Source organism: Ammospiza caudacuta, chromosome 29 (assembly GCF_027887145.1).
Source record: "Ammospiza caudacuta isolate bAmmCau1 chromosome 29, bAmmCau1.pri, whole genome shotgun sequence".
NCBI lineage: Eukaryota > Metazoa > Chordata > Aves > Passeriformes > Passerellidae > Ammospiza > Ammospiza caudacuta.
Window position 1 is genome coordinate 5,428,655 of NC_080621.1, and position 14,605 is coordinate 5,443,259.

The following is a 14,605-nucleotide window of genomic DNA, read 5'->3' on the forward strand; positions in this document are numbered from 1 at the left end:
TTGAAACCATCAACTGTTTGAATGTGCCCCAAAACCGTGGATCTCCTATCTTGCTGCAGTCTAAGTCATGTATGCTACGTTTTTTCCTGTTTGAATTTTGACTCAGCTGCATTAGCAAGGACACAGTACATAATGGAATGCAGTTTGAGTGAAAGGCTTGCAGAAAGGAATTTCTTGGGAAGTGATAAATTATCCACTGCTGTTCTGGAGAATTTAGTACCCGGGGAAAAGGAAAGTTGCACTCTTTTGCCACAAGCAGGATAAAAATGTTGATGTGGGAGTTGGAACTCCTGGGAGACCTACCATTACTATGGCCTCACAGGCTAATGTTGTTAATTGGAGTCTTAGAAACAACTTTTGGCATCCTCAGTGAGCTGGGGGCTGGCAGCTGCAAACATTTAAGGAAGCTCCCCAAAAGTAAGACTTACACAGAAAATGAGGTATCAAAGTCACCACTGGCCTCTGAGATGGAGACAGGAGAAAAGCTGAGAATCCAAGTGGATCAACTTATGATTGAGAAAGACCATCTTAGGACCCTACTTGCTTCAGCAGAGTGTAAGGAAAGACAATTATTTTAGAATTTGAATAGGGAAAATTATAGAAGAAAGAAACAAGAACTGAGAGAGGAAACCTTATTTATCCCTGTTACTGAGAAATGAACAGTTGCAGGAACAGTTCCAGGAAGAAAAGGAGAAAAGATGAAAACTGAAAGAAACAGCAAAGGTGATGCTTAAGCAAGCTATCAATTCACCCTGTATTGTGCAAGAGTCCATTCAGGTGGCTGATTTGCAAAAGCATTCCAGGCACAAGCCAAGTGAGACTGAAATGCAACAAGTGGAGCCCTATCAATACATACTAATGACCCACACATCTAGATTCCAGTTGGTTATTGTCAATGATCAATTACATTTCTAGTAGATACAGGAGCACAGCATTCAGTACTAATGAAGCAGGATGCCAAGATGCTGGGTGTATGACCCAGACGCTAAGAGTTAAAATCACTTTAGTAAATGGAGAAAATGTTATCTGTCAAGCTGCTTATGGTTAATTTATGGGTTCTGGATGAGAAGTGGATATTGGCTACTTGCTTTGCAATCAAAGATCACAATGACAATATTTAGGGTTTTGATGTTCTGAGCATTTAAATCTGTTGTCTGCCTGATGGCAGTGAGTCAATGTTAATGTTTGAACATTAGCCCAAACCCTAAAAGGAATCCAGAGACTGTGCTGACTCCACATGGCACCTGCACTTCCTGATCCAAAGACTGCTAGTGTGTCCCCATGCTGGATTTTTGCTGCAGGGAGAAGTGGAATTTCTGAAGTTCTGGCCAATGTGGCCCAACTAGGAGTTGAAATATCCAGTTACTGCAAACCTAACGGCCACAATATAAGCACCTGTGTGCTTGGGCATTGATGGGGTAGTGACAGATTAAAAGAAAAAAGGTACTATCACTCAATCACACTCCTATCTCTCCTGTCAGAGACAGTGGCCAGTGATCATTTTAACACTCCAGCCACATAGAACATGCCAGTGTTTAGCCAACGTTTGCTGTTGGCATTGCCATTATGTCACAGATCACAGAATATTCTGAGTTGAAAGGGACCCACAAAGATCATCAAGTCCAGCTGTTAAGTGAATGGGCCATACACAGATTGAACCAACAACTGTGGTTCAGCACCATGCTCAGACCAACTGAGCCAGTCTTAGGGTCTGGCTCATGGAAGAGCTGAACAGACAGTTTTGGCTTATGATTTATTACAGGCAGTTGAACACACCTACAATCACTGCTGTACTAAACTTTGCAGAACTGATAGCTGAAATTAGGAGAGCACACTACCCATGGAGGACAACTCAAATTGCAGGAGACCCCCCTGAAAACACGGGAAGCAGCAACAGCAGTGGACAAGCACTTCATAAAGTAGAAGTTGAGATTCCTCCTGAAGAATGTCAAGGCCTAACACCACAAAAGACCAAAGAAATATTTACTATTCAACTCAACCCCATTTAAAGAGATGGAACAGAGAGATTCTGAGTGGGAAAAAGGAATTTTGTCATTAGTCCAAGTGATTAAACAACTTGAGCCACTAAGGGGTGTCGCAGACATTTCTTCACAGAAATTCTTTCTTTCGGATTTCTGTGTCTTCTGGAGGCCAGAGGCCTCGGAAGACAAGGTAAACAATTATTATCAGCTGCTGTGGAATGTAATGGGACACACCTTGATTGGCTCATTTTCTTTGTTTATAATTAAGGGCCAATCACAAAGTGTAAGCCAGGGACTCAGTCCTTGGACACAACTTTGTTGTGGATTCTTCTTTCTATCGATTCCTAGCCTAGCCTAGCTGCTCTGCAAACCTCTCTCTATATTCTATTAGCATAGTAATAATGTATTATATATAATATATAAATAAATCAAGCCTTCTGATTCAAGAAACAAGATTCACCGTCTCTCTCTCACCAGCTGCGACCCACTCAGGCGCAGTAATAAAGGGGTAACCTGTTCAGGCTAATGCTGTTGAGACTAATACTGTTTTTTCTATCCAGGAATGATATCAGTAATGATGCCAGCACACCCCCACTGAGGATCAAGTTAACCATCAAAGGACAGCTTATCCTTATTGCAGGAGCAATCACTGCCAACAGGAAGCAAATTTGGTTCACATATTAACAAGTTCAACCCACAGGGTAGAGTCACTTATTTTATTTAAGCTAGTAAGTATGGTAACTTAGTACATGCATTCTACATCACACATGCTTTTCAGTTGTAAGTGCACTTAATTGAATATGACCAGGGATTTTACCCATTACCCAAATTAGATAACACTTCCAATATTATGTCCAAGGATTGCTCCCTCCAAAAAGGTGCCATGATAGAGAGGTAGAGAGGTCTTGGCTGGCCTTTACCTCCTCTGTGCAGCCTCTCATCAGCACCGCAAACACTGGGGCTACATGCTTTCCTTCCTACAGAAGAGAACTCTCATTCTCATCCAGAAGCCCATCATTCAAATGTGGATACCACCTCTGATATTATATATGCTCAAAGATGACTCTCATACAAAAGCAGCCAGATCAGAAAGCTTTTGCTGATCTTTACCTCCCTAGGGCAGCCTGTAACTTCCACCTAAACCACTGGGGCTATATCCTTTCCTTCCCATGGTAAAGCATAATGACTGAACCTTCCAATCAGATAAGTCTCGCTCCTAATACCCTTCCCCAATTCCTGTGGCCTCCCTGCCCCTCTCCCACTTTCCACTTTTCCTTTCCATTGTCCTACTACCCCTTTTTTATGTTCCCACAAATTCCTACCTCCTTTTCCCCCCTTCCACGACCTCCCTCCATTAATCCCACTAATCCCTTTCCCCAGAGTTCCTTTGTAAAACCAGAGGGAGTGAGATTGGGAGGGAAAGAAAAGAATGTTTCCCTAAAGTAACCATCTTTTTCTTAAAAGTCAAAAATTTCTGTTTTGGAGTTACCAACAGGCACACCACCATGCACACTACCTCGCACAGAGTCAGTCACAGCCAACAACACTGCCACAGGTGCCAGGTCATCGAAGGCATCGGCAGGGATGGCCGAGATCGAGTTCTGAGACAGGCAGAGCGAGCGCAAGGCACTGAGGCCCTGGAAGAAGCGTTGTGGAACCACGCGCATCCCCTGTGGCTGCTGCGCCTGCAGCTTCAGCTCTCAGAGGCCATGCAGGGAGCGGAAAGGCGGCAGCTGACGCGGGTGTGGGCTCAGGCAGCGCAGCACATTGGCAGCAGCTCCAGCACGCCCAGAGTCACCTGCACCGCCTGCAGTGCGGCCACGCTCACCTCCAGCAGCGGCTGCGGGCCAGGGAAAGCCGGCAAAGCCGTGGAAGCCCCTGGAATGCCACAGCTGCCCAGTGCCACAGGCTGTTCCCGCCCAGGCCAAGGGGCTGCAGGCAGTGACAGAATGACCCACCCAGGAGATGAGGGAAGGGCCATGGATGGATATTTATAGACAGCAGTAAAGCCTTTGGCACTGGAGGAGCTGGCTGCTCATGGATTGGACAGGGCAACTGTTTGCTGCATGAGAAACTGGCTGATGCCCAAGCCCAGAGAGTGGTGGGGAATGGAACTAAATCCAGCTGGGGTTAGTGTAGCAGGACGTGTTCCCTGCCACAAGAGCTTGCTGATTGGTGAAATAAATCACTAAAGACCGCTTGTCTTGTGGTTATTTGGGTGCCATGGAAGCAGTACTTCTGGCTGACAATAAACATCTTGCTGTGGAAGCAAGATTGTGGAAAGATAAGCTGGAATTTCTGACAGACATTTTACTTCACAATCTATTAAAGCTACACTAAACTTTCACAAAGTAGAAGTTCCTGCACATTCCCTGGAAATGAGTGGGACTTTTCCCTCAAAGTTGGGATGCTGGTTTTGTGGTTCCTCTCTTGAGGGTTGAGTGAAGAGTCTCTGTGCACACTCTTGCCAGTTTGTTCGTAAGTTACATTGACTCCTAATCTATGTTATTTCTTTCCTAGCTTTGATATAGGAACCTTAATGTTGTGCACGGTTTTATGTAATCTACTAGTAGTTCTTCTGTTTTATACCGTGTAGTAAGTAACTCTGTTCAAGACCTTTTGTCTATTATCTCCAGTCTATTCAAGAAATAACTAATTTCATAATAGACCTGATCTGCCACTCTTAGAACTTGTGAGCCAGAGTGGTTTAGGTGCTGGCCACCTAATTCAAGCTGTATCCAAAAATATTAGCCTAAGACAGGGCTTGTCTGAAGCTCCCACTCTATCCATAACACCCAATTCCTTGTGGGTGACCCCAGGAGTCAGTGCTGGGTCCAGTCCTGTTCAACATCTTTATTGATGATCTGGATGAGGGGATCAAGTGGAAGTCAAACTAATTTCACAAATAACACCAGCTTGTGTGGGACTGTGGATCTGCTGGAGGGCAGCAAGGCTCTGCAGAGGGATCGGGACAGGCTAGATCAAGAGGTTGAACCTGTCTTCTCCCCCATTGGGATGCCTATTGGGTAGGAATCATGCCCCAAGTGCCTCCACCTGAGGGACTGGAAAGGGCTGGAGCAGTTCCTGAGAGACTCACACCCCCCCAACCCATCTCTCCCAGGAGCTTTTTCATCAGGTTTTCTCTTGCTGTTTCTTCCTGAAGTGTGAGTGATGGAGCAGCCTGGGAGGGCACCTGGGGTCAGCCAAGGTTTCCTACCCCAAACCTCCCCCACTTTTAGATACCCAGGCTGGTTTGGGTTGGAAGGGACTTCAAAGGTCATCTCCATCCACCCCCTGCCATGGGCAGGGAGATCTTCCACTATCCCAGGTTGCTCCAAGCCCTGTCCAACCTGGCCTTGGATACTTCCAGGGATGGGGCAGCTGCAGCTTCTCTGGACCAGTGCCAGGGTCTCACCACCCTCACAGGGAGGAATTTCATCCCAATATCCCATCTAACCCTGCCCTCTGGCAGGTGAAAACCCTCACCCTCCATCCTGTCCCCTGACAAAGACTCTCCCCAGCTCTCCTGGAGGCCCCTTTCTGTATTATATTTTATCTCTCTATTAGATTTATACCTACATACATATCAGCCCAAAAAGTAGCTCAGGCAGTCCACCTGGGGTAGCCCCTTTTGGGGGTGTGGGGGAGTGCCAAGGGTTTGGGCACATCTATGGGTTATTTTAGAGAGCCTCAGGAGGTTTTAGAGGCAGGGTCCTGAGGGTTTATAGGGTGTTCGGGGGGGAGGGGGAGCTACGGAGCATTTTGAGGGGATTCCGAGCATGTTTGGGATCTACTGGGGAGTCTGTAGGGGATGGAGGGGGGTCTCTGGGATTTTGTATACTCCACGTCCCCAAAGCCCTCTCAACCTGCTCTTCATCTGACAGGATTTTCTCCACCTGTCAGGGAAGTTCACTACACAGACTCTGTTCCTGATTCCCATGAAATTTTGATGCATGCAACATGCAGGAATGCTTTTCCTGCAATTTCCCTGGCTCCAAGAGGGACCACGGGAGTGGCACGAAAAAGTGCGGAGGCCTTTTCATCCTAAACATCGGCAATTGCAGTTTTGATTCAAATTTTAATTAAAGGCTGAAGTGTTGCTGATACTGCGATAGAGTCAGGGTCTTTCTCTACATTGTTGTCATCAAGCCAATTCCCAGGAGACACTCGAGGGGCGCTTGGAGGCCAGCTGGGGGATCATTAAAGGGTCTGGAGGGGCGCTTAAGGGGCGGGGAGGCAGGTGCAGAGCACTTGGGGGTCCGAGGGGACACACAGGCAGCATTTGGGGGCAAGTAGGGGTCGGTGGAACTTCGGGACCCTGAGGGGCACTTGGGGGTTAGGAGAGGGAAACTGGGGGTACTTACGGGGTCCCGGGGCGCACTCACAGTTCAGGGGAGCACTCGGGGAGCAGCTGGGACGGTGCTTAGGGGACAGTCCCGGCCCTGACGGGCCTCCCGCGGGCCGCGGGGCATGACGGGAACCGCAGTCCCGGCTCTATCGGCGTCCTACGGGGCCCCGCGGTCTTTTGGGAGTTGTAGTCCAGGAAGTGAGTAAACTGGCGCGGAACCAGAGGCAAGTGGGAGGCGAGGGGGGGCACGAGGGATTTTTGGGGGCTCAGGGGGAGCTTCTGACCCCCCCCCCTTCCCCCCCAGCGCCCTCAGGGGCGGAGAGCCACCAGAACCCCCCGGCGCCACGTCAGCCGTGTGAAGGTGAAGAAGACAGGTGAGCTCCACTCCCATGGGTTTGGGGGCTCCCTGCTCCGAAATGCCCAACGAAGCCCCAGGCACCCCTATAGACTTGCTGGTCCCCATAGACCTCCCAACGCCGTCCTGGGCCCCCCAAAACATCCCACAGACCCCCGGACCGTCAAAGATCTCCCAAAGCCCTACCTGGACCCCCAATTCCTTTCACAGATTTTCCTCAGCACTCCTAGAGTCTCCCCCAGAAATTCCACAGACCTCTTCTAGATGCCCTATAGATACCCAGTGTGCCCCTAACCACTCCCGATTTCCTGCACTCCCCATACATTTCCCCCAAATCCCTTCTGAAATAAATAACGCAGGAGATCTTTCTCCTTTTTAACGCCTTTATTAAAAATCAGCTTGGGTGGTGTGAGAGTCTGTCCGAAATATCCCTCATCTGCCTCACGATTGTCATTGGGGGACCACTGAAGAGAAGACCCCACTGTCTAGGATCTTTGGCTCTGAAGGAGAAAGTCTCATGTCAAAGGCCCTGAGACCTGAAAGCACAGTGTTAGTTGTTTTCACAGGAGTGTTTGCTGTATTCTAAGAAGGGGGCACCCTGCCCCGTTTGCAACAATAGCCTTGGAAGCTGTCCCACCTCTCGGCCTGGCTGGACTTCTCCTGAGTTTCAGGTGGGCTCCCACAAAAGACCCTCACCTGTTTTACAACCACCGTGACAGACAGACTGGGATGTAAGAAGCCTCTCCATCAAGGACTGAGACATGAAACTCCTATGTGAAAATGCCCCTCTGCTCCTTCCAAGGACTGGGATTGAAACCCCCAGCCCGGGGGAGGTGTGTGGGGGAAGCAAGCTGACCAAAGCGAGATGTTTGCCTGCAGGTTGTGACCACTGGACCAAGAAAACAATGGCTCTCATTTACTGCTGAGAACATAGACTACCTGCTACATCTATTCCCTATTGTATCTGTTTCCCCACCCCTCACAATTTTCAATAATAAAAACCTCTGAGTTAGCTAGAGATTTTGAGATCTCCCCGGACATGGCCTGGTGAGCTTTCGATGGCTGGACCTTCGAAGGACAAAAGCAGCATCACGTTTCGGTAGTTATATCCATCTCCCCTCTTCTCCTCCTTTTCCTTATCTTCTCCTTTTTTCCCCAGTTCCCCCTTACCAACGCATTTCTGTTGTGGTTATTTTAATAAAACTGCATTTGTTGATTCTGTTACTGTAAATCCCCTGTGCCTTTGTTGGTTCTTTTTGCACCTTAAAATCATCGCATCACCCGTTCACTGGAACGGATCGCGACATAATTGGCGTCATGGACAGGATTCTGGTAGCCAAAGAGATTTGCAGGTTCTGTGTAGTCTGTAACAGGGGAGAGAGAGTCTACTCCAAAAGGGTGTGATTCGAATCTCTCGCAAACTGCACACGCCTAAAAGGCAAATCTCATGCTCAACTGAGCGCTCAGGCTCCGGAATTGGCACAAAAGATTTTTCGGTGCAAAACGGGGATAACTGTTACTGTTGTATTTGTGTGTATTTGGACTGTGTAGGAAGGAAGGGACAAACTTGAAGCAGCCACGCAGAGCCTCCTAGACAGATTTTGTCCCTTCACCTACACAGGGGAGTGAGGGGCGACACAGCAAAGGCTGAGTGACTTTCCCCCTGATGTAGGTCCTGGTGCCCTCACAAAGGAATCATGTGTGTGCGTGTGTGCATGTGTATACACTGTCTGGGAAGGAAGAGACAAACTTGATGTAACCACACAGAGGCTCCCAGCAGATTCTGTCTCTTCAACTACCCAGGGAAACAAGCGGACACTAGTAAGGCTGTGTGATTTGTGTAACTTGAGTTTACAATTAACTCCCTGGTGTAGTTTTGGTCCCCTCACAAAATGACTAAAAACTTCAGTGCTAAAGCAAAAGCTGACTTTTACTCATTGCTTGCTAAACACAATGCAAAACCATCACCTGGTGGAGAAACTTGGGCAGAGAACAATTGGTTTAATTTGGAAAATGTCATTGATAGAATATGTTCTCTGCAACACGAATCAAAATTCAAACTGGGCACAAATAATAAAACAATCCTCTGCTCAGTTTTGGGAGCCTGCCTCACAGCAGCCATAGAAACTTGCTTTAAGCGGAAAAGTGAGGAAAATGCTATCATAGACTCCCTCCAAAACCTAGTTGAAGTTTTGCAAAAACAATTAGATGAAGAAAGAAATGTAAATAACTTGTTACAGGCTGCCCTGAGAGAGGAACATGTTAAAAATTCACATAATGGAGATTCCTCAAAGGAAACGGAGGAGAAAGAAACTCCTCACATTAATCAAAATTGCTCTCAAATAGAATGCAACCATATCTATAATGAAGATCTTGACCCGCACATAACCACTAAAGAAATTTCGGTACACTGCTACTGAATTAACAAAACTTGCAAAGCAGTACGGGCTTCTCCCTCAAAAATCTGAAACAGAACACATTTGTCAAGTGTCTCTCACTGGGGGAGATCAGATTCTTTTGTCAGAACAAGAAGCCGGTGGGTGCTGGGGACATGGGGCATTCCTAACAACAGCAGACAGACACATCCCATGGTCCCTAAATCAGCACACAGCTCATTGGGCTGAGGGGCTTAACCCCTTGGAAAAAGGAGAGACCCTTTGGTTGGTACCCCCGACCAACTCCAGGAAAACATTCACAAAGCCACAAATGCCTGCAATTGATCCATGAAAAGAAATTAATTCCTGGTTTTGAGTCACCAATGAAATCACCTGTAAAGCCTGAAATTATGACCTCTTTAACTCAAGGGCTTCCAGGAACACTTAAGCCTACAGCAATTCTCCTTCAGAAAACCATAGTAGCTCTGTCTCCTATAGAAAGACCAGATAAACTTCTTAGTAACCAGAATGACCTTTTTGTTCCCTTTTATGACTTGCTGAGAAAAAGAACAAAATGTGATTTGACTTCTTCTCAGGAAGAAACATTGCAATTACTGATTTTTGAAGTGACAGCGCACCAAGCAGTGGACCCTATGCATCCTACAGATCCCTTTCAGGTGGAGTGGGGATTTGCCTCCTCACAGCTTTCAGTACACATTTGGCAGTGGGGTCCTGAGGGTCTGACAAAGCTTGTTGGTTTTTATTCCTGTGGTTTCAAAGATGCTGAGAAAAGGCATGCTACCTGAGAAGGAGGGTGTTTGTGGTTGGCTTGGCTCCCAGGGAGGTGGAGGAGAACTGGGCAATCCAAGAAACTGGGAGCTTGGGTAGCAGACCTCTGAAATTTGGGGGTGGGGATGTCTTACGAGAGGCTTCCCCTTACAGCCCAGCGGTGGCATCACAGCATCCAGAGGAGGAGGTCCCCAAGAGGGCCTGGGGGGGCTGCATGTCACGGGAGGTGGCAGTCTCACTAGGGACTTCCTGAGCTAGAAGTGTCTCCCCAACCCACAAATGCCCCCTCAGCCCCTCAAGTGGCTGCTGACCCACAACTGCCCAACTGCCCCCCCCCCCCGCCCTACAAGTGACCATCCCAGCCCACAAATCACCACCTGGCCCATTGGTGACCCCTCTGACCCACAAATGCCCCCCAGCCCCACAAAGGTGCTTCATGACCCTGAGTAGCCCCCAGCCTTTGAGTGACAACCTTGTGACGGTGTTCATAGGGGTCTCAGGTTGAGGAAGGGACAAGAATTTGACTCTATATTTCAGAAGGCTTGATTTATTATTTTATTATATATATTACATTAAAAGTATACTAAAAGAATAGAATAAATGATTAAAGGATTTTCTCAGAAGGCTAGCTAAGAATAGAAAAAGAATGATAACAAAGATTTGTGTCTCAGACTCTCTGTACGAGCCAGCTAGGCTGTGATTGGCCATTAATCAGAAACAACAAACATGGGCAAATCAAAAATCTATCTGCTGCATTCCACAGCAGCAGACAATGAATGTTTACATTTTGTTCCTGAGTCCTCTCAGCTTCTCAGGAAGAAAAATCCTAAAGAAAGGATGTTATGAATAAGAAGCATGACTAGGCCAATATTCAAGCAGCAATCAATTTATTATTTAATATGGTAAAGTATGAGGAATACAGCGCTGGGTACAGTGGGGGAAGTTTTCCCTCCAACTGCACACTGATCGTTGAGGCTTACAGATATTTATAGGCGTACTCACAAGCTTTCTCAGCAGTTTCTATTCCAAATTTTTACTCATCAGCAATTTCTATTCCAAATGCTTATGTCACAATTCTATACACTATTGTGATTTAATTTTTCTCGGGATGTATCTCAAAAGGAGTATCCCCAGATGGTGATGGTCCAGTTTCCGAAAGAAGAAAGATGAATCCCATCTGGTGGAGTCCAGCTCCCCAGATGTGTGTCCACCTTTTAACTGCAGAGACTATTAATCTCATAACAGTGATGTCCAGCTTCCCTTTGGTCGAAACCATAAATCCTTGAGGTGACGTTCATCTTCCTTTCTCAAGCTGTTTTTGTCTGCTTCAATAAGGCGTGAGATAAGCATATTTCCTTTATATATATTCCAAAGCTATAGTTTCGAGGATACAAGTAATATTCTAAAATTATACTTCAAAAGGTTATTATTGCAGAGCTTTTTATGGATTAAATGCAAGCAAAAAGCAACATCCTTAACACCTTAATTCCAATGCTCCTAAATTAACCAGGGTTAATTGCAAACAAAAGATAGGTTCAAAGGCCTTTTTCCATGCTTTATTTTCCTCAGTTATTATTAGAATTCCCAACTGTTCCATTGTCGGTGTCCACACATTTCACATTCACAAGTACGCACGTCGCCTGTTTGTACCTGACACGAAACACAGCTTTGCATCTCACACCAGCACCTCCCATGCCCGCTTTTGTGAAATACAAAGCTGTGTTTTGTGTCAGGTACATACAGGCAGCATGTGTATTTGTGATTGTGATATCTGTGGAAACTGACCACGGGACAGTTATAAAGACGAATTCTAATAAATAACTGAGGAAGTAAAGCATGGAAGAAGGCCTTTGAACCTATCCTTTGATCGCAATTAACCATTATAAGTCTTAAGTTGATTTAGGAGCATTTGAATTCAAGCTTTAAGGATGTTGCTTTTTGACAGGAACTTTCTGCTTGTAGCTAAGCCCAAAAGAGTTTTGCAATAATAACCTTTTGTCCTGGGGTGATGTTATGATGCTTGTATCCCCATTCATCTGTTCTGTGCCTTTAAAACCGGCTCTGAAGAGTGAAAGTTTTGTTTGGGTTTCTCTTATCAGGGACACAGAGATGGGCAGTACATAGGGCTGTTTTTCGCTTCTTGCTTTCGGCTTGCTGCTTTGCTTGCTCTCTTTCTGCTCTCGCTTTTGCTTCTGCTTATTAGCTAGCTCTAGCTAAACAGTCCAAATTCCTCCCTGGACTGTTTCTCCTCCCCTGTTTCTGTGACCATCTCAAACCTGCTCTGGACTGGGACCTGGGAACACCGAGGATCTGCACCGTTTGGCTGCAGCAGCTGCCCCAGTGCCGGAGGGACTGAGAACAGAGCAACCACCCCCGAAAGAGACTTTCTGATTTTGCCATCTTTCTCAGAGCAGTGTCATCTGGTATTGTTCATTTTGTGTGCTGGAGGTGCTGTGTCTGTCAAATAAACAGGTTCTTTCCACCTCTCTCCCTCTCTCCAAGGAATTCTTCCCAAACCAGTTGGGGGGGGGGGGGGGGGGGGGCGTGTGCGTTTGCTTTTCTGAAGGGACCCTCCTTTGCAGATTCTTTAACAAATTTGCCCTAAACCAGCACAAAATATTGGCGCCCATCCTGGGGGCTCGAGAGAGTGGAAAAACCCTGTTTTGACTGCATTTTTGTTGCTATTACTCTGTGTTCATTTAAATCAGCTAATAGACATGCTTTTTGGATTCATAATGTCTATTGGGGTGAAGGTTTGCATACATTTCTGGTCCCTAGAGTTTTTTGAGATTTTAATACCTCTCTGGTCCCTAGGTTTATTTTCTTATCCAGAAATAGCTTTAGTATTGTCCCTAATATGTAGTTTTTACATCAGAGGGGCAGTGACCAGAATAGCTATCCTGCTGGGCTTGGTGGCAATGATGTGCAAGAAGTTTATAAACATGCTAGGGTCTGCTCCAGGTATGAAAGGTTCATGGCTATGGTTATGCATCCAGTTTGTTGGAGGAGGAGCAGGAGAGAATGAGGTTTTTCAGCCTCTGCTTTCCTTATTCTCCTGTGAATCAGTTGCATCACTAGTGAAGGATGTTCAGTTTCCCCTCAATGTTAAAGAAACCATCTTTGTGGTATTCAATCTGGTAACCTTCCTCTATACAGCCTGCTGCTTCTCTAGAATGAGGGCTGAGATTTCTAGACAGGCTGATGAGACCCCTGACTCAGGAGTAAACCCCGGTGTGGAAAATCCTAAGTGGTGTGGAAAATGGGAGGATATGGGCCAAATCCTGAAGGAATTCTCTGACCCTATAGTCTGGGATTTTCCCCATGAACAAATTCAGAACCCAGCTTGAGGTGGGCAAATATCTGAAAGAGAAGTACCAGGACGAGCCTAATGAGAGGAAGGTCATTGCAGTGAGCGGGGCCCTGGCATATGCTTATCGCACACGGCTAGATACTGTTGGGCAGCAGACAGAGGCAGGGGGGCAGGGAGATAAATCAGCAACTATCCCCGTGACTCAGGCTGCAGCTAACACTCTAGGCTCAAAGCCAGCAGCCAAACCAGATAGTGAACCTAAGCCAGCAGCTAAACACACATGGCTGTTGCTACCAGCACTAGAAGTGGGAAATGCATGGACAAGACCAATCAACCAGTGGATAATGATGCTGATGATGATGATGATGAAGGAGAAGGAACCTCAATGCCTCCTCACATAAAATCAGGAGTCAAAGCAGCAGGTGCAAGATCAGAAGCAAATATTGAGTCTTATTCCCTGAAGGACCTTCGTGGCTTACGGAAGGATTACGCACGATGACCCAATGAATCCATAATTAGTTGGCTGGTCCGTCTCTGGGATGCTGCAGGCGAGGCTACAATTCTGTATGGCACTGAAGCCAGGCATTTGGGATCCCTGTCACAGGACCCTGTCATCGACCAAGAAATGATGAGGGGGGCTAATCCACACAGCCTCTGGGCACGGGTCTTGGACAGTGTTGCACAAAGATACCTGTGTGCAGATAATCTCTATATGCAACAAACTCAGTGGAACACCATAGAGCAAGGGATCCAATGCCTGAGAGAAATGGCAGTGGCAGAGATTATCTTCTCAGATGATGTAACAACTAGGAACCCAGACTTAGGGCCATGCACGTCTGTGATGTGGCGAAAACTTGTACAACTTGGGCCACATGAATATCCTTCTGCCTTAGCCATAATGAAGAGGGATGAGAGGGATGAGACTGTGCTTGACATGGCAAGGAAGCTCCAAGCATATGCAGATGCTGTGCAGGGCCAAACACATGCCAGAATCGCAGCAGTAGGAACACGTCTGCAGAATTTAGAGGATAAGATAGAGGAGAACCATAAGAAGCTTAGAGAGGAGATTAAAGAAGACCTGGTATCCAAGGCAGACGTTTCCCAGATGGTGAGAGAAGGTACACCCCACGAGCTGAGCTGTGGTTTTACCTGCGTGATTGTGGGGAGAACATGACAAGGTGGGATAGGAAACCTACTGCTGTTCTGGCACGACAGGTGCGTGAACTGAAGGAAGCCACCAGGAGGAAAGCAGCTCCAGATGCCCGTAGCCAAACTGCTAGGTATGATGATGATGACATGTCTAATCCCCTCGAAGGAACATCCAAAACATATGCCCAGGGAAAGAAGGATAACCAGGCTTACAGGGACCCTGCCTCTAGCCAGGTAGAGGCCAGGGAAAATCGTGCTTTCTGGTCTGTGTGGATTCGTTGGCCTGGCACATCGGAA